Source organism: Mustela nivalis, assembly GCF_964662115.1.
Source record: "Mustela nivalis genome assembly, contig: HAP1_SCAFFOLD_854, whole genome shotgun sequence".
Lineage (NCBI taxonomy): Eukaryota > Metazoa > Chordata > Mammalia > Carnivora > Mustelidae > Mustela > Mustela nivalis.
Genome location: NW_028135810.1, coordinates 268922 through 288937, shown reverse-complemented (window position 1 = coordinate 288937; position 20016 = coordinate 268922). Strand labels below are relative to the sequence as shown.

Below are 20016 nucleotides of genomic sequence, written 5' to 3'. Positions count from 1 at the left end.
GAAAGGAGAGGAGCCAGCCCTCCTCACTTCTGGTGGCACTACTCATTACTGGTGGCACCTCCCAATGCCGTTTCCTCAGAGGACAGGTTCATTTCTGTGTCAGGCATCTGGGCAAACAGCAGACACAGCCCTCAGGACCCCTGAGATGGAGACGTTGCAGGTCCTTCCCCAGGAAGGCAACAAACCCTGACCAGGCGAGTCCTGGAGAGTTCCTTCCCCTCCCCAGAACTATGTGCTGCCCAGGAGAGGGGCTGCTACTCTACCCTCTAAAGCAAGGAGGACGATGTCTTGCTTCCTTGGGGATATGCTACGTGTGCGTGTGTTTGTGCGGGTTTGGACCCAGTATTTGGGACTGACGGTTGTCGAGTTCAGTCTCCTGAATTGCATCAGCACGATGTAGGGAAAACACATGCAAAGAGATTCAACCCTGCCTGTGGAAGCTCCAAAATCTGAGGAAGATATTTTGTAAATGGAAGAAGGGCAGGCAGGACGTCCCGTCCTCAGTTTCCCTAGAGGCTCTCCAGGTTCACCCTTTACCAAGACTGGAATCCCCCTGGGATCCTTATCCAGGATCTCTGGATTCCTTTTCCCTGCTTCTTTTGGGTGAGGCTGGAGAAAAACGAAAGAAACTGGGAGGTGTCTCTGGCTCTATTCACGTCTATGCTGACCTAGGAGCTAGGATGTCCAGCCATCCTGCATTTCCTTACGCAGTTCTTGGCAAGGCCGTGGGGCCCTTCAGGCCCCTGACCCTCTTGGTCATGTCCATGGTAGCCACTGCTCCCTGGCTGGGGCCTGATGGAGCAGAGATTGGTTCTCCCTTGCCAGGATAAAGGTTCAGATCCTTGACCAGAGAAACCCCACACTCTCCTGGCTGGCCAAGGGCACTGTCAGGTCCAGGTGGTTCTGAAGTCCCTGGTCTCCATCATCCACCAGGTGACACACCCATGTTCCACTCACTTGTCTGAAATGGGGAACTCGCCTGACGCGGTAGACCAACACACACATGGAATGTGAGCAGGGGAGAAGCGTCTATCATGCAAATGGATGCGAAACGAAGCAAGGGTAGGAATCCTTCTCTCCAGACACAACAGACTCTGAACCAAAGGGGGGAGGTACGAAGCCACAGAGAAGGACACTACTTCCTCGCAAGGGAGGCCATGTAATAGGAGAGAACATCTCGAAATATGTAGACACGCACCATGGGAGCACCCAAAGGCATCCAACAGTGCATAACAAACATAAAGTCACCTTTGACAGCCGTACCATGCAGTGGGGGACTCTAACACCCCACATCAGTTAATGGACACAGGATCCAAACTGACAATCAACAGGGAATCTATGGCTTTGAGGGATGCACCCGTTTCAACACGTAGATGCAGAACCTTCCACCCTGAAACCGCAGCATCCGCAGTGCTGGATTTCCAGTGCACATGGAACATTCTCCAGAGTAGATCACACGTTAGGGCACAACCCAAGTCTCAACAAACTCCAAAAGATGGATATCATCCCACGCATCTTTTCTCAGCACGATGCTACGGAACGCCAAATGAACCCTAAGAGCAACCCTGGAGAGACCACGAATCCATGGAAGTTCAATTACATGCTACCCAACCAGCACTGGGTCAACCCGGAATCCAAAGAGGATGTCCAAAATTACATGGAAGCAAAAGGACACGCCAAGGGTCCCCAACCTTGCAGATACAGCGCCAGGGAATCTAAGAAGACAGGATCCAGCACCACAAGAAAAATCCCCAATACCATCAGCTGACACATAAGGACCTAGCCAAAGCACAACACAGAGCTCCTGAGCAGTCGCTCAGCCTGGGCGAGTTGGAGCTCCTGCTGTTGGGTGCAGGCTTAGCTTCCATCTCGACTCTAAGTCCCAGCCTGGGGGGTGTTCTTTCCTTTCTCCCAGGACCATCCCCACCAGGGCCACTGGGGAATCAACCCTTCAGGGGGTTCTCGGCAGAGAGAAATGGCCCAAAGGGCCCAGGAAACAACCACCCCTTCCCCACTGGTGGATCAAGGTGGCCCATTAGCGCTCCCTCTGTGGAACATTCCACAGTGCTTTTGGGGGGACGACCCTCTCAGGCTCTGATGCCCAGGGTTTCTCGGCAAAGGGCAGATTCCGACTGAGTACCCCTGGGAGGGACCTGACACTCTGCACTTCCAGCATGCTCGCAGCTAATGCCCCGGCCACCTGTCCCCGGAGCACACGGAGAGACAACTTGCCAGCGGACCAGTGGACAAAACGTCCTCTCTTTCACCACCAGGAAGAGATCGATGCGCAACCGTCTGGCAGCCACAAAGAGGTGTTTGATTGTCAGGAAGATCAACAGCCAGGCAGGGCTTGGTCCACCCCCACAGGCCTCTCCTCCTCTTCTCCTCCAGAGTATAGGGAGGCAGGATGGCAGGAAAGACAGTTTGTTCAGTGGAAGCGAAATCCTGAGCTTGAGTCCCTTTCTCCCTAGTAGCCTGGGCACTCCTACGCTGCTTCCACTGTGGCCTCTGTGCAAGGCCATTCGAAACACCAGTGCTGGCTTGCGAAGTTCCGGGATACTGGGCAGAAAGCGATGGAACACAAGAGAGTCCCAGGGAAGTGACAACGGGTTTGGTCATGAAAGCTTGAAGCTGTCAAAGACCATCTCTTGCCCTATGTTCCCTTGGTCAGAAACCTTTCAGCAACCGCTCAGAGGAGAGACAGGCAGGTACAGAGCAGGGATGGGGAACCCTGGGAGCCACTGTGGACCGAACCGTGGGTGTTTTGTTAACATGGGCTTTGATTCATGTGTGACTTTTCAGAAACAGAAAAGAATAAAGGGAATCAGGAAACAGAGGCAATCAAAAACACCGGCTCAAATATAGGGAACATACTGTTGGGAACCAGGTGGGCGGATGGGTGGAAGAGGGGGTGGGGATTAAGAAGACACTTACTGTGCTGAGCACCGAGTCACATACAGAATTCCTGAATCCCTACTCTTCAACTGAAACGACGAAAATACTGTACGTCCATTAGACTGTATTTTCAAAATTGTCTTTGAAAGGTGGGTATTAGGAGACCAAAATGAGATTACGCTCTGAGAGTTTCCCAATCAGGTCTCCTCAGGCTGTACGTGAATGCACCTTAAAGATCAGTGAAAGAGCCCAAAGACAAAAGTGACATCTGTTGATATGGAAAGGCCAGTGCCCACCTCTGTGATCACAGAAAACACACACCTTCCTATGATATTGGCTGTCGTAAAACCATTTCACCGACGTCCCCTTGGAGCTACGCTCCTCTGGTATTTCCATTCTCCTTGGTTGTGTGTCCTCATGGAGTAGTTGAAGGGAATATTGCTACCCCGTGTTTGGTGGACTAAACCAAAGCTGGCTATTTCTAGCCCCTGGAAGACTGAGCTAAAGGGCCTTCTGGAAAACATTGCACAACTGGATCTCTCATCGTCTTCCAGAGAAGGAAAGGGAGGCCCCAAAGGGCACCAGTGGAACAGGAACACAGAGGAGGTTCTCCTGACACCAGCATCAGGATCCCAACTCCCTGAGCAAGAATGAAGAACCCCCGTCCCCCCACACACAATGGACACATATCACTGGAATGGGTCAGTTCCCAGGAAAAGCGAAATGCGGCCAAACATGGAAAGGTACACAATAACCTCACTGAAAGAAAGCCCACTGGGATCCCCTGCCCTGGGTCTTAAGTTCCACCTATGCATGAAGCCATTTGATAATCACAGGGGAAGGGAGGGAAAACTGAATGGGAAGCCACCAGAGAGGGAGAAAAACGATGCGAGGCTCTTCTCTAAGAAACAAGCAGAGGAGCCTAACAAATAGCAGGGAGCACATGGGGAGTTAGAGAGGAGAAGGGAGTTAGGGAAAACTGGAAGGGGAGGTGAACCTTGAGAGACTATAGACTCTGGAAAACAATCTGAGGGTTTTGAAGGGGCGGGGGCGTGGGAGGTCGGGGTACCAGGTGGTGGGTATTATAGAGGGCACGGATTGCACGGAGCACTGGGGGTGGTGCAAAAATAATGAATACTGTTATCCTGAAAATAAAGAAAAATTAAATTAAAAAAAAAAGCAAAGAAACAAGCAGAGGGTTGCTGGAGGGGAGGTGGGTGCGGGTATGGGACAATTCGGGCAGGAGCATAAAGGAGGGCATGCGATGGGATGAGCACTGGGGGTGAAACGCAACTGATGAACAGCTGGGCACTACTACCTCGGAAGCTGATGAGGAACTGTACGGTGGCTTACTGACTTTCCACAACAACAACAAAATACAATCCAAGGTTCTGTGTTTCCTTGATTTTCAAAGTGGAAAATACGGGATGATTTCTTTTCTTCCCTCAAGCAAGGAAATGACATAGCCTATTCACGAAAAGGCAATGCTCAGGACATTCTACCCCTTTCAGCCCTAAAGAAGTTTTTCAAACAGGCTTTCACCAGTTGCAGTCCTCATGCCCTTCTAGTCATTTCGGAGCACTCTTGACAGGGGGCAAACCCTTTTTTTCTTCAAGGTGACTCACCCCAAGCAGGTAATATCCCTATGTGCCACAGGAGTGACTACAGGTGCGCCCCCCCCCAACCTTTCCAAGTGCCTCACTACAAGTTTTCCAGAAAGGTGGCATGAATAGTACTGGCTGGAAGGTGGATGCTGCATGACATCCATCCCTTTGTTCACTTGAGGGATGACTAGGGGCAAAGTCTCCATCTCAGTCGTGGACGTGCCAGAGCTCTCCAGCTCCCCTTCAGACACGGCCCTGCCCTCTCTCCCATAGAAGAACCTGCAGAACTACGTGACCATGAACTGGGAACACACAACAAGGGTACAAAGGTCTTACCTGAATTCAGCTCAGCATGGCAATGACAGACTGGTCCCTCTTGGAGGTTGTTCCCAGTGTCCTTGAGGCATTCGAACCCCTTCTTGGCGGCTGACTCCAGACAGTGGCTCACCTGTCACAGTGGCTCATGATAGAGGGATGAGAAGTTCCTCGGAGACAGGTGTCACCACACCACTATCATCACCCTTTGTCGTGGAATAAATCTATGTCCCTCGTCGGATTAAGAAACCCTTCAAACAGGACTGGAGCAGGTGGCAATAAAAGGCTCCCTTTGAAGAAGGGCTGAGCTTGGGGACATGTCCAGTCCTATGTCTCACTGCTGCCATCACCACACACAGTGGTGCCCCAAATGGGCAGGGTACCATTTCCAGTACACGGCTCCTGCTCGCCCAAGGTACCTATTCCTATCATCGCGCCATCGCATCTGGTCAGGACCCCAGCATTAGGCCTGTGCGTCTCCAGTTCCTGCTGCTGCCTGCCTCCACCAGCGATCCTGTTTCCTCTCTGAATTCCGAGCGCCGCAGCATCCATCTTCCTCACCTTCACAAAACAGGATTGTGCAATGATTTCATGGATACGACCTGCAAGGCACAGGATGGAAAAGAAAAGGAAACTCACACCCTGGACATTCAGGATACTTAAAATCTTTGTGACTTGAATGACGTTATCAACCAAGGGAAAGCACAGTCCAGAAGTCGGGAAAGCATGTTTGCAAACCATGGATCTGGCAGGTTCTCAATATCCACAATATCTAGAGATCCCAGGAACTCAACAACATCAACAACAAGAGAAAAACAAGTCAAATGTGATGTGTGAATGTACACATGGGCAAGAGACATAACCTCAAAGCTATACGCAAGGAAGGAAATTGCAAGCAATGAGATACCTTTATGAATCCATGAGGTTGGCTCCCCATGGAAAAAGAAAAACAAAACAAAACACAACAAAGCAAAACAAAACAAAACAAAACACTCGGGAGAAAGGAAAAGACCAAGCCATGGCAAAGATAAAGAGAATTAGGAACCTTGCTGATTGGGTGTGGTAGGAATGTTTAAGGGCATGCTTGTGAAATCAGTATGACAGCTCTTCACAAAAATCAACTTGAGTGGGACACCTGGGTGGCTCAGTCTGTTGAGGTCTCAGGATCCTGGGATGGAGTCCCACATCGGGCTTCTTGCTCAGCCGGGAGCCTGCTTCTCCCCTGCCTGCTCTGCCTGCCACTTCTCCTGCTTCTGCATGCCTCTTTCTCACACTGACAAATGAATAAATAAACCGTTTTTAAAAAATCAACTTTCACACTACCATGTGTTTTAGTACTTGCCCTTCTGTGCTAGGTACCCACATTCATGAACAGGATAGTATGGTCCTGGAGACTTATCTGAGCACACCTTCTCATGGCAGCATGGTTCCTAAAAGCTAACCCATGAACGCAATCCAAGTATCTGTCCAGGGAGGAACAGATGTTGTATATACAGACGTTGGGATAGTATTCATTCGCTAAAGAGGACAAAAACATTGACATGCGCCACCCCGTGGGCGAACGTTGAGGAGGGTGTGCTAAGTGAGAGGAGTATGCATGAAGATAACCAACTTGGACTCCACTCTTAGGACCTACCTAGAGTGGACTCCGAAGGACAGAAAGTAGAATGGTGTTTGCCAAGGGCTGGAAGGAGGCGCTCGCGGGAAGAGTCTGACGCATGCTAAAGAGCTTTAGATGGACAAGATGCCAAGGAGATGGGAAGGTGGGTTCCAGGGAGCTTGGGACAAAGACATTAATGCTTTTTAAGACATTTAGAATGTACTCCGTGAACTTCATGGACTTCACGACCTAAAAATAAATTGCACTGAAAAGCTGCAAAGATGGAGAAATGAACACAGGACCATTTCATCTGGCCCTTTATACCCTTTCCAGGTAGGTCCTCTCTCAGCCATTCGACTTCTGCCATTTTCCTTGAGACAACATGGAGCCAACAAAATGTCCTTCTGTGCCTACTTCGAGGTTGAAAGACAGAATTGCCCCACCCGGGACAACTTTATGTGAGAAGGTATTTTTCAGAGTTAATTTCTTGAGACCTGTTATTCCTTGATCATGTTTTCAAACAGAACCCAAACTGAACATTCTCCTTCGTCTGCTTGATTTTTCCTTCCCTGATTTTTTCCCCCCACTCAGAACCCATTGTTGATGCAAGGGCTTGGGTGTTCCTATGCCTGTCGTCATCTACTGACTTTAGCTTCTGCTGTTTCCAGTTTTGCTTACGTGTCATTCCTTTACCAAGTCAACTTTCCCGAGGCTCATTATGAATAGTAAAATATTTTCGGCCCCAGTTGGATTGAAAGAACTGACATCGAGCACTGTGCACGTCTCAGCTACACAACACAATGACTTCATGTTCCTAGGCCCTAAAAGGATGACCAGAATAAGCGGTGTTCACAAGGATTCCTGACCATGGGGGTGGGCGCAGGGAGTTCTTGGCCATATTCCTTGGCTGTCTAGGAGTATGTTCCCAGGCGTGGAACTCTGGGATCCTACGGTAGATTGTTGGTTGGGAGCATAGGAGCTAACAAATGCCGGTGAGGACAGGGAGAACAGGGAACCCTTGGACACCATCCGTGGGAATGCACACTGGCACAAGTCACTGTGCAACACAGTATGGAGGGTCCCACAGTCTAGAGATGGACCAACGCACCAAACAGTGCCATGCGAAAGAAAAGAGCAAGCGTTCCGTGAGACAAACGAAGAATACTCTGAAAGAGGGCTGCAGAGTCATTGGAGAGAAAGGCCCGAAAGGCCTCACTGAGGGGGACAGCGCTGAGGACAGAATAAAAACAAGGGAGCTAGTCCCACACAAGTCTGGCTGCCCTGTGTCATGAAGAGGGAAGGCACCTCTGCCTTAGAGCCTCACTACCAGAAGCTGGGTTGGCCAGAGGACATGAAAGAGGCATCCAGTGTGGCTGGAGAGCAACTGGGAGCAGAGCAGAGGGTGGTGAGGAAGGCAGGGACAGGGCCTCAGGCCTGGGAGACAGGTAGCGATCTCTTGTCCCTCTGCAACGGCATTGCCCCAATACCCTGCATCTTCAAATGCATGGACTGAATGCCCCACAGTTGTTGCAGAAGAGGAATGGAGGCACAATTCCGCATGCTTCCTCCACATCACCATACTTGTGAGCCTGTGGTTGTAACTGAGGCTGGACTAGCAGAGGATTTTCCCCAACTTAGCACCCATCATTCGGGGAGCCATTCAACTCAGAATCTGAGTTTCTGGGCGCATGTTGGCCTTGCCACTGCCTCCGATCCTGGCACTGTGAGCCTCGATAGATGGCAGCGCCAACCATCTGGGCATGTTTTTCGCTTCAGATTCCGAGAAGAAAAGGGGAACAAGGGAGAAGTGGACCATGAGCAAAGAAACTAGGAAGTGCGAAACTCCTTGCCTGACATCTAGAGAAACACGAGGCATGCTATTTCATCACGTTGAGTAAGTACATCGCGTGGCTCAGAAGCCACTCGCTAACCACCCAGAGCTTGCAGAGTGATGCCTCCACCACAGGTCAGGATCCCTGGGAGCCACTGTGAAGGCTGCTCCCCTCATATACCAGAACGAGGGAAAGAGGTCTCCTTCTAAAGCTATGTGGGAAACAACTGAACCGTTTCACTACCGAGGATGACAAAGTCTGCATCTTCGTGCATTTCCACCCCATCATGGTGCCCCATTATAATGACGCCAAGAGGGAAAGGGACGGTTCCAAAACGACACAAAGCCGGGACCCAGGCCTCCTCGCAGCGTTCCTCCAGGCCACGTCCCACCCCTTCCTGCAATTCATCTGGCCTTCTATGTGTGCCTCTGATTTCCCGTGACACCGTCGCACACATACCACAAATACGGTCTACATACACCCTAAGATGTCCCAAGGAACTAGATTCTCCCTGGTCCCCACTATGCAGGTTGGGAATGTGGGCACTAGGGGAGACACACAATGACTGAGGACACAGGAGTGGGAAAGGACAGAGAACAAACGTCTGACTTCAGCTCTGTCTCCTGAAAGGGAGGACCTGAGTGCCAATTCCAGAGCATGGTGCCTCTGGCACTTTTGGCTCATTGTGTACAGTCCCGGGGAAGAGAGGTCAAGAGCCAAGTGAAGGGGCTGCAGAGAGGGGGTGACTTTAGGAAGGGCCCCAGGTATTAGAATCCTGAAAGCGTGACCTCATATTCTTCATGATAGGCCCCAACTGAACTTAGAACTCTGGCAACCAGGCACCCACTTTCAAAGGGCAACCTGCTCTCCAGCACACTTGAGTGGAGACCTTCGACAGAACACCATGTTCAGTTGTTGTCTTCCTACTTCCAGGGGTGCTGGGCCCACAGGAGCCCAGAGCCAGAGACATGACTGCAGTTGCAGACAGTGCTTCAGCCCTCTTTTCCGAAGCTTCTGGTCATGGGGCCGGAGACACCAACAGGTAACACAAGGCAGCTCGGGGCAGCCCACTGGAGAGTGGGCAACAACTGTGGTCCCACCTCAGCGGGCACACACCACTGTCCCTTACTGTGTGGGAGCGCATCTCTCTCTCTCTCTCTCTCTCCCTGTTTGTGTGTGTGTGTGTGTGTGTGTGTGTGTGTGTTTGTAGAAGTGGGGACAGGGGATGAGGGATATGCCCTTCCTGGGCAGAAGCAAGCTGCCTGGTGTTGGAGGCTGGACCCATCTGTCATGTTCATACCCCAGGTCATAGCAGGCTGGATGAAAAGGGGAGGGTGACACAATGATAAGGCTCATGGTAGTCATGAGCCTTAGAGTGTCCTCTGGCTACGTCCTTGCTCAATGTCTTTTCAGCCATCCCTCTTAGCCTGAACTGGAGAACACGATGTCTAGTGGGGGTGTCCCCTGGTGGCAATGTTCCGGGAGGCTGCTAATGGCTCTTGGCCCTGTGTCTATGGGGCACTGCCTTTTCAGAGCTGCACCCCAGAGACTGTGAATGAGCTGGCTGGGGACTTCAACGACTCCAACTCGCTGGACAAGGGTCAGGTGTCCCAGGCCACCCAGGATCAGTGCTGCTCTGAGGTGAGAATAGGAAGAAGCTCCTCCACACCCAGGGCCCCCATGCAACGATGGGGACAAACCTGGGGCCTTCCCAGAGTGTTTCCACTTGACTATTCCACCGGCCCCACCCCAGAGTAACCCACACCTCCGCACATATGCCACACCTATGGGTAAGTAAGGGAGGAAGACACTCTTCACCTACGTGGGACTGGTAGAGAATAGAGTGAATGCTTTCCGTGGCATGAGGGGAAGTTGTTTTGATTTCTTTCCTCTGGCCTTGTGTTGCTTTTCACAAAGCCATGAGTATCTTGGCCTTTTCCCACGGGTTTTACGATTTTCCCTACTCATGCCAGCTAACAAGTGGAGAACCCAGCTGGGTTCTGGAGAACTGGCCCACGCCCTTCTAAATCCTCATACCAGATAGGGTGATTGAACCTACAAAAGGGCCGGTGGGATCAAGCCATTCTACAGGTCTTTCTGGAATGTATCAACTCTCAGAACACATCGAATCCTAGGAGGTCCACCAGCTCACAGGCTCTTTCCCTCTAGGTCCTCACAGTCCCCCTTTCTAAAGGACGTGGTCTGCTACAGTGACTCGGTCTAGCATTGCTGCTGGAACTTGACGTGACTCAAACTGCTTGCCATTCCAGCAATGCTGCAAGGAAAGGGCACCTCAAGGGTCCTCACAGATGATTTGGGTCACTCCATCTGCCAGACCGTAGACCCAAAGATTGGGTGGAAGGCCTCCGATGCCTCCTGGCCCAGGTAGCTGGCTCTGGCATGAGCTGCTGCAAGGCTTCAGCTACTCCATCTCCCTTGACAAGCAGCAGGGACCTCAGGCCACCAACAACATCCAGTCCTGGTCTGGGGTGAGAACGGGCCCAGGTTCATGGCCAGTCTCAGGACCCAGAGATGACCGGGGCCAGCCCACAGCCCAGACTAGACACAACTGGCTGCCCTGGGGCCTGCCAAGGAAGGTGGTTTCCCCCTGAACCTTTCTGCCCCTGACAGCAACAGGCCAAACCGCATCAGCATAGGCGAAATGCCATGTAGCCCATGCTTTGGACAGATCTCAGACCCAACGCGGATGACCTTGAGCAGGCTTGGAGATTCTCAACCTCTCTTTTCTCCTCTCAACAGTAGGGCTCCTTCCTCATGACTCCATGGCATACACATACAGATCTTCATACGGGCTAGGAAGAGACAGACAGGCTATTGCTGTCCAGCGAACCACACATGTTGAAGTCACCAGTACATTTAAGCCTAGATGGGTCCTTTGGAGGTTGGTTTTAGGTTTTCAGCCAAGAACCTTTTTTCTGGGTGGGCACACAAGTCCCTCGTCGTCTTGCCCAAGTTCCCAAAGGGATGGGAGGATGCAGTCTGAGCTCCAGACCCTGCTCTTCCTGGGGCTTCACGGCGTTGAAGCTGACTATGTTGCTCCCCACCCCGCCCCCTTGTCTGCCTGCTGGAAAAGGCATCATCCCTGTCCCCGGACGAGGCCTGCACGATGCTGGAGCTCAAACAAGGCACAGTGCAGAGATGGAGACATTCCCTGCTGCTATCCTTCCCGGATAGAAGCCTCTCAATCGTCACCACCATGTTCTCCATCTATCAGATGTTCCCGTCAGCCCGGCAGGTCCGGGATCACCAGTTCCCTCGGTGAGTGCCCACCTCATAGCCAGCACAAGGGGGAGCCTTCCGTCTACTAGTTGTAGGACTTGGGAATGTCACTGCACCTCTCTGACTTTCCCTCTCCTGTCCGGAAAAGTGGAGGTGCTAAGAGGATGAACCTCGTAGGGCGACTGCAGGGAGTCATGGGAGGAAACATGGCACGCGCCTCTCTGGGGCCCGGCTCTGCAGAAAGGGCTGCTGGACATGCTGGGCGTCTTCGCGCTGAACATTTCCCTCTCCAGGGAAGACGCGTTCAGGCTCAACCCTCACAGGCCTGTGGTCCTTCTGGGTCTAGAGAAAGGAAACGGAAAGCTGGCAGCTTTCCTATTGGCAAAGGACCTCTGAGATGCCATCTAGCTGGTCCTGACTGTGGTCCTTGATGTGCCCAGGTCGAGGGGACACTGGGAGCAGGCAGAGCAGCCCAAGGGCCACTCAGGATTTGCAAAGTCCTGTTTGGGATGATTTCATTCAATCATGGCTCTTAAGCACCTAGGAATGCAGGCTCTCTCTAGTCACCAAGAGCAGTGAATGGGTAACGTAGAGACAATGTCTGGGTCTCCATTCTCGTCCCAGGGTCACATAGGCACTCTCCACATCCTAAGCACGCATGTCTAGCGTTCATCAGATGGGGCATCTCTGTGACCTACTCTAGGGATGAATGGATCCACCTCTCTTGGGACCACGAGGATGCACTCTACGATCAAGGAAGAACAGGATAGGTCTTTGGGTGCCAGAGGAGGTCCTGCTGCCTCCACAGAGCAGGGTGGGAGGCGACAGGGGATGTTGCTGGCGAGGGATGTTCAGAACCATGGATCTCCCAGGACTCTCGATTTCCATGGGAGAGCTTAGTGGGGCAGCTTCCTCTGAAGAGGCCAAAGAGTCCGAGAGAGGTGTGGACGGGATGCCAAGCACTCTGGGAAGCAGAGCCCATTGTGGGCTGAGTTGGTGCCTACAACAGCCATCCCTTGGATGGTCCATTCTTGCTCCGCCTGCCCCTATCCATATCCACCTCCGCTGACCACCACAAGTGGGGCCAAGGACAGAAAGGGTGGGGACCGGACCACTCACCCGTCGGCCTCCAACCAAAGCCCAGACACTGGTCTGCAGGGAGGATGCATGACTGAGGGGCCAAAGGACAGACCTATGGGAGGTCCCTCCCTCATCCCACGTGGTCAGCAGTCAGCAAGGACAGCTCCAGAGGGGTTGCAAGTGGGCTGGCGCCATTCTGTGGGGCCCACACCGAAAGGATGGTGCTGTGGGAGTAGCGTGGAAAAGGAAGGGAAGGCCAGGTCTCTGACTCTGCCCCACATTTGACTTTCCCCAGCACTCTGTGTCCCATCTTGGGAACCTGGCCTGAGCAGACACGGCAGGATATCGGGCAGTCCCTGCACACTGCCCATGTGGAGGTCAAGGGGGCCTATGTGCACGTCACGTGGCATGACCGGGACCTAAACACCCATGCCCCCGTTCCGCTGAGGCGGCGGGAACTTCTGCAGCTCACAGAGGCTGAGGCGGAGGGTAAGGGGCATTGCAAGCTGGGAAGGCCATCTGGGATGGGGCTCATGGGCTGGGTATTCCTTGAAAGGCCATGGGATCCGTCCTGTTCAGGGAAAGGCACATGGAGTGTCAGTGATGTGGCTGAATCGTTCCCCTTACTCCCACCCCCGTGTCCGCTATGCGACGCGTTCCAGCAGCTGAGCCGGCCAAAGAGCCTCCCATGGAGCGAGAGGCAACCCTGGCTCTGCATCAGCCATCACCTTCAGGGTCCGAGCCAGCCTCCCCTCCACCGGCTGCTCCAGAACTGGAACAGGGGCTCCTAGGTTACGGATGGTCGCCGGGTCCTGAGGCACAGACGGCTGGGCCATCGGCTTGCCTGGGAGTTTGCACGCCAGCTGTCGCAGGTGCCACTGAGCCCACTCCAGCCGCAGAGGCATCCTGCCAACCCAAGAAGCGGCTCAAAGAGAAGGAGCCTGACCTCCTGGACTTCCCTCCCAAGCTGGTGGCAGAGCAGCTCACCTACATGGATGCGGTGAGCAGCTGGGCCCCCAGGGTAGGAGGGCAGGGCCGGCTTTTCTTCTGCTCTCCGCTGCCCTATACCGGCTTTTCCCTGATGTGGACTCCTAGGATATAGGGCCAGATCTCAGCTGCAGCCCTAACCGACCGGGGAAACCCATCAGGGTTTTTAGACCTGAGCTTTCACTGTCCAGCTGCGGACTGTGGAGACAGGCACTGAGAAGGACTGAGGCAGAGGTACCACGCAGATGCAATGACTCAGAAGCGAGAGCCCGTAAATGGGAAGGCTCTGGTCCCCCGCGGGGAGGAGGGCAGCTCCCTGTGTGCAATCCCGTCCATGGGTCGCCCACCCATCTGCCTGGGAGCCTGAGCACCATCAACCTGGCTTAGGCATCTGATGCGTCCTGAAGGACAGGCTAGACACGGAAAGCCATGCTTTCAGCCACCAGGTGACAATGGCACCTGTAAGGAGACAGGGACCGCAGGGATGAGCATTTGGAGGAGGAGATGCCCCCTTGGGAGCACCACCTGGTGCGGCCCCCTGGACATGGAATGATCAGGGTGCACACGCCTCCCTCCCTTCCCTTGCCTCTCTTGGCTCCTGGGGCGTCCCGCACTGGCTTCCCTCGGAGAAGAAGAGGGGCATGAAATGCAGGCTCTCTAAGCAGGCTCCGGCCACATTCGCAGCCTCCTGAGCTCCAGCTCTGACCTGGGACCCCTCCCGAGGACATGAGTCTTGCATGGGCGAACATGTGTGGGGCTCAACACACCTCCCCCTGTCCCCTAGGAGCTGTTCAAGAAGGTGGTGCCCCATCAGTGCCTGGGCTCCGTCTGGTCCCGGAGGAACAGGCCTGGCAACGAGCACCTGGCACCCACAGTCCGGGCCACCATCGCCCACTTCAATGCTGTGGCCAGCTGCATCGTCACCACGTGCCTTGGCGACCCAAGCATGACAGCCCGGGACAGGGCCGTGGTGGTGGGCCACTGGATCCGGGTGGCCAAGGTATGCTGTGGGAGGCCCAGCTCCCTGAGGCTCGCCTGAGCCTCGGGAACTGCTCTTCTGTCTCGCTCCCTTCTCAGGGCTGAAGGCCCTGCTCTAAGGCCTGTGGTCCCTAGGCTCTTCCTCCCGGGGGCATGGCCCAACGTTGGGACGCTCAGTTCCCACGTGACGCCTCCTTTGCAGTGAGGGAAAATCCTCCCTCTCGCCAGCAGTGTTCCTCTTTAGGGCTGACCTGTGCCCTTCTGCAGCTCCCTGGACATCAGCTTCACCCGTGGGGGAGCCCTAAACCGAGGGGGGCACTAAAGCTCTCGAGCATCTGGGGCTCCTGCTCTCCCACTGACAGCTCCTTCTCCTCCCTCCCCCAGGCCTGTCAGATCCTAGGGAACTACTCCTCCCTGCGTGCCATCCTGGCGGCTCTGCAGAGTGCCTCCATCCACCGCCTGCAGAGGACATGGGACAACGTTTCCAGGTGAGGAGGCTTCTCTGCAGGAGGGGCCAGGATGGAGGCGGGATCTCCCACAGGCCTGTCCTTTGCCCCCCTCAGTCAGCTTGGACCTCCTGGGAGGCAGCAAACCCTGACCAAAGGACCTGGGCCCGGGGCTGCTCCTCTCAGCCTTCCTGGGGAACAGGCCACCAGGCCTCCTGCTTGAGAAATCCAATGTCCTCCATGCCCCACCCTGGCCTCAGCTGAATTCCATATTTCCACGTGGTGACTTGGCAGCCACTGAAGTCTCTGCCCATGGTTCAGCCAGAACCCCACCCAAACCGAGCTGTTCAATTAAGCTGGGAAGGGACGCCCAGGGGGACGCCCAGGAGAACGCCCTCCCATGTCCTACGAAGACCCCAGTGCTCAGAGCAGCCCAGAGCAAACCCTCAGCCAGCCCCGTGGACATGCGGGGCTGCTCCAAGAAAAGGGACTCGCACTCTACCCTGCCACGTTAGGACTCCCCTGAGCCTAACTTCTTTCCCTCTCTTCAGGAAGAGCTTCCGAACATTCCAACAGCTCTGCACAGAAGGCAACCCCCAGGGCAGGGAACTACTCATCAAGGTAGCACGGGAGGTGCAGGGCTCCAAGGACAGGAGAGGGGTGGGAGGAGGCGTGATCCTGTGTGGATGAAGTAGGGAATGGCCTGAAGCATTCCTCGGGGAGCAGAAGCCTTTGGCAGGAATGTGCTGACAGCCTGGGCTGAAGATTCCCCCTGGGGCTGGGACAAGCGGGTGCTGCCCATCCAGACTCCCTAGGCTAGATTTCAGGTCTCTCTGTGTCCATCCATCGAGAAGGTCCACATGGGGGCCCACATGAACGCGGACAGCCCAGAGGACAGGCCCCTGCTCACAGATGGGGTGGGGATGGGTTGTGGGCCACAAAAATGATGATCCTAAGAGGATCCTGAGTGCTCAGGAGACCGCAGGAGGTAGGTGGAGTTCCCCCTTCTGCCCATGGGAAAACAGGCTCAGGGAGGCCAGGCTCCAAGCTCCAGGTCCCCCATGGACTGAATGGGGGAGCTGAGATTGTTCTAGAAGGACTCGTGGCATGCTTCAGGGGAATGGAGCGTCAGTATCAGCAGACGTAGGTCGGACGTCTAGGGTCTGCAGTCAAAGACGGTGGGCGCAAGGGGACTGAGGCTATTCTGCTCTCAAGGATCTTGTCCTTGGCCCTCTAGAAGCGGCCCTCGAACAAACTGGCCAGCCTGGTGAGGCAGCTGCAGAGAGCGCGGAAGGGGCTGCCCAAGAAGGTGAGTGTGCCTGAGGGACAGGGCCTCCAAGGCCAGGGGAGAGGGGCTCCTCCCTGAGGGCTAGAAGCGTCCAGATCAGGACAGGTGGGACCTGCCACTCCAGCTCCACCTCCTGCCTGCCGCCACAGTTGCTCAATGTCTTCTTTCCTGGGGACCAGGAGGAAGGAGTCTAGCAGGCTGGGTAGAGAATGGATTTGGGGCTGGGGAGGGGCCCGGGGCTCCATAGCCAGGGGGTTTTTTGAATTTCAAAAAGCAGGCCCTGGAGGGGATTAGGAGGAGTCTGATGTTCTGGGAGGGTGAGGGGAAAGCGAATCCAGGGGAAGCAACTAAGGGTCCTAGGCCCTTTTCCATGTGGGAAAGTGGGGTGGGCCAGGATGCTGAAGTCTTTTCGGGGAGGGCCCCTGTGGGCACCAGACAGCAGGGACTCATCCCAAACCTACCCCTCATGACACAGGGTGTCGTCCCATACCTTGGCACTTTCCTCTCCGACCTGGTGGTGCTTGATACAGCAATGGAGGACTACCTGGAGGTGGGTGAGCCTGAGGATTGTGGAGGAGGGACCAGAGTCCTGAGGACAGGGAGCAGAGAGTCCCCGGACTGAGCCCTGAGCTCTGAGTCCTTCGGAGACCTCCCTTCCCCACAGCCTCACAGCCGCCCCTAAGAACTGGCATCTCTTGCCCATCTCAGTGCTGAGGGAAGGGAGTCTGCGCCCATCTCAGTGCTGAGGGAAGGGAGTCTGCACCCAGACGGGTGGCCCAAGACTGGGGAAGCACCAGCGCATCCTGAAGGTGAAGCTGCATGCGCTCTGTGTGCATGGGCTGCAGCCTCTCCCTCAGACCTTGCCTGTCGGGGACAGTGAAGTCAGGACCCTGCACATCAGCCACACTTCAGGAGCCCAGCAGATCCTGCCTGCCTGAGGCGTCTGCCGCTCCCTTCAGTCACCACAGAGTGTTGTGCTGCAGGGTGCTGACCGGGAGCCCTTTCAGCATCCCCCAGTCTTCCTTCCTCTGGACCCCAGGGCTTGCCCTAACCCCAGTCTCATTGTGTGTGTGGCTTGGCGGCCCACTCCGGGGTCCTGGCCTACGCGCAGCCTCAGAACGGGTGGGTGTAAGGTGCTAGGACTGACCGGGGGCCTCTTTCTGAAGGACAATGGTTGTCTACTTTCCAGGGCAATGAGATCAACCACCGCAAAAAGAATAAGGTGAGCATACGTAGCCCTGGCTGTAGGGAAGGGCAGGCAGACCCTATCAGAGACGCCCCTGGGAAGAACATTGCTTGGCTCCATCCACTCCCCTCCATCTCCCATTTCCTGGGACAGGTTGCTAAGAATGAAGTGCAAGACCCATCGAGTCAGTCAGTAGGGATCCAGAAGGGCATCAAGGAGAACTTCCCTTGATGGAGGAGGGGCTAATTCTACTAGCCTCTGAGAACAGTTTGGGACCAGACGAAGTTGCATGCAGGAGGGTGGTCATGTGTGCCAAGACCCAGGACCCGACCCCTGTCCCGCTGCTCGGCCCTCACCTGGCCCTGTAGCTTCCCCACCCAGGCTCAGGGTGCATCCTGTGCCTCTGTCCCGGCCCAGGAATACCGAGTCCTCACGGACATCATGCTGCTCCAGGCGGCGGCAGAGAATTACTGCCTAGAGCCCCAGCATCCATTCACGGCCTGGTTCTGGGCTGTGGAGCGGCTCAGCGAGGAGGACAGGTGAGGCCCACTCAGGAGCTGGGTCAGGCGACGTCGGGGTGGACTCTTTCTGCTGGCCCCGCCTGGGATCCTCCTTCTAGGGCTCCCTGGGCAGCCAGACACCAGCTGTGGGAAAACCCTGGGAGGGACTCCTGAATGCCAGCTGCTGCTCAACTCACAGGTGTCCCTCTGTCCTTAGCTACAACCTGTCATGCCAGCTGGAGCCGCGGTCCTAGCTGGCCAGCAGAACACAAGCACCAGGACCACTGGCTACAGCCACCATCAGACCTGAACCCGTGCACACTGGCTGAGCCAAGGATTGCCCCTCGGCCCCTGGGCTACTTGTGGTGCACGAGCCCCATCCGCTGCTCAACACCCCTTCCTCTCCCATACAGAATTACTTGTTCTGGAAGGGGCAATATTGAATATAATTAAAGGGTTGTTATTTAACCACAACCACCACCACCACAACAACAAAAAGGAATGAGAACCCTTGGGATTAAAGTTTTCTTACCAAATAATAATAGTAGTAGTAGTAGTAATAATAATAATAATAATAATAATAATAATAAAGGTTTTTATATTCTCCTCTACCTGCCCACGTGTGCGTTTGGTTCTTTTATTTCCTACGGTAATGTACAACGTGTACAGACTCTCTTCTTCATTCCTGAACCCAGAAATCTTACAGAGTCAGCAGCTATTCAATGGGGCAGAAAGGAGAGGAGCCAGCCCTCCTCACTTCTGGTGGCACTACTCATTACTGGTGGCACCTCCCAATGCCGTTTCCTCAGAGGACAGGTTCATTTCTGTGTCAGGCATCTGGGCAAACAGCAGACACAGCCCTCAGGACCCCTGAGATGGAGACGTTGCAGGTCCTTCCCCAGGAAGGCAACAAACCCTGACCAGGCGAGTCCTGGAGAGTTCCTTCCCCTCCCCAGAACTATGTGCTGCCCAGGAGAGGGGCTGCTACTCTACCCTCTAAAGCAAGGAGGACGATGTCTTGCTTCCTTGGGGATATGCTACGTGTGCGTGTGTTTGTGCGGGTTTGGACCCAGTATTTGGGACTGACGGTTGTCGAGTTCAGTCTCCTGAATTGCATCAGCACGATGTAGGGAAAACACATGCAAAGAGATTCAACCCTGCCTGTGGAAGCTCCAAAATCTGAGGAAGATATTTTGTAAATGGAAGAAGGGCAGGCAGGACGTCCCGTCCTCAGTTTCCCTAGAGGCTCTCCAGGTTCACCCTTTACCAAGACTGGAATCCCCCTGGGATCCTTATCCAGGATCTCTGGATTCCTTTTCCCTGCTTCTTTTGGGTGAGGCTGGAGAAAAACGAAAGAAACTGGGAGGTGTCTCTGGCTCTATTCACGTCTATGCTGACCTAGGAGCTAGGATGTCCAGCCATCCTGCATTTCCTTACGCAGTTCTTGGCAAGGCCGTGGGGCCCTTCAGGCCCCTGACCCTCTTGGTCAGGTCCATGGTAGCCACTGCTCCCTGGCTGGGGCCTGATGGAGCAGAGATTGGTTCTCCCTTGCCAGGATAAAGGTTCAGATCCTTGACCAGAGAAACCCCACACTCTCCTGGCTGGCCAAGGGCACTGTCAGGTCCAGGTGGTTCTGAAGTCCCTGGTCTCCATCATCCACCAGGTGACACACCCATGTTCCACTCACTTGTCTGAAATGGGGAACTCGCCTGACGCGGTAGACCAACACACACATGGAATGTGAGCAGGGGAGAAGCGTCTATCATGCAAATGGATGCGAAACGAAGCAAGGGTAGGAATCCTTCTCTCCAGACACAACAGACTCTGAACCAAAGGGGGGAGGTACGAAGCCACAGAGAAGGACACTACTTCCTCGCAAGGGAGGCCATGTAATAGGAGAGAACATCTCGAAATATGTAGACACGCACCATGGGAGCACCCAAAGGCATCCAACAGTGCATAACAAACATAAAGTCACCTTTGACAGCCGTACCATGCAGTGGGGGACTCTAACACCCCACATCTGCTAATGGACACAGGATCCAAACTGACAATCAACAGGGAA

General features: G+C 54.4%; 1 long non-coding RNA gene across 1 annotated transcript in view; it reads right to left on the bottom strand.

Moving 5' to 3' along the window:
- Positions 1-20016, bottom strand: part of LOC309857536 — a 99029-nt gene that overhangs the window by 18869 nt on the left and 60144 nt on the right. Inside the window, exon 5 of the long non-coding RNA XR_014307761.1 lies at positions 4836-5416. This is a non-coding gene — a long non-coding RNA (uncharacterized lncRNA). The remainder of the gene's footprint in view (positions 1-4835; positions 5417-20016) is intronic.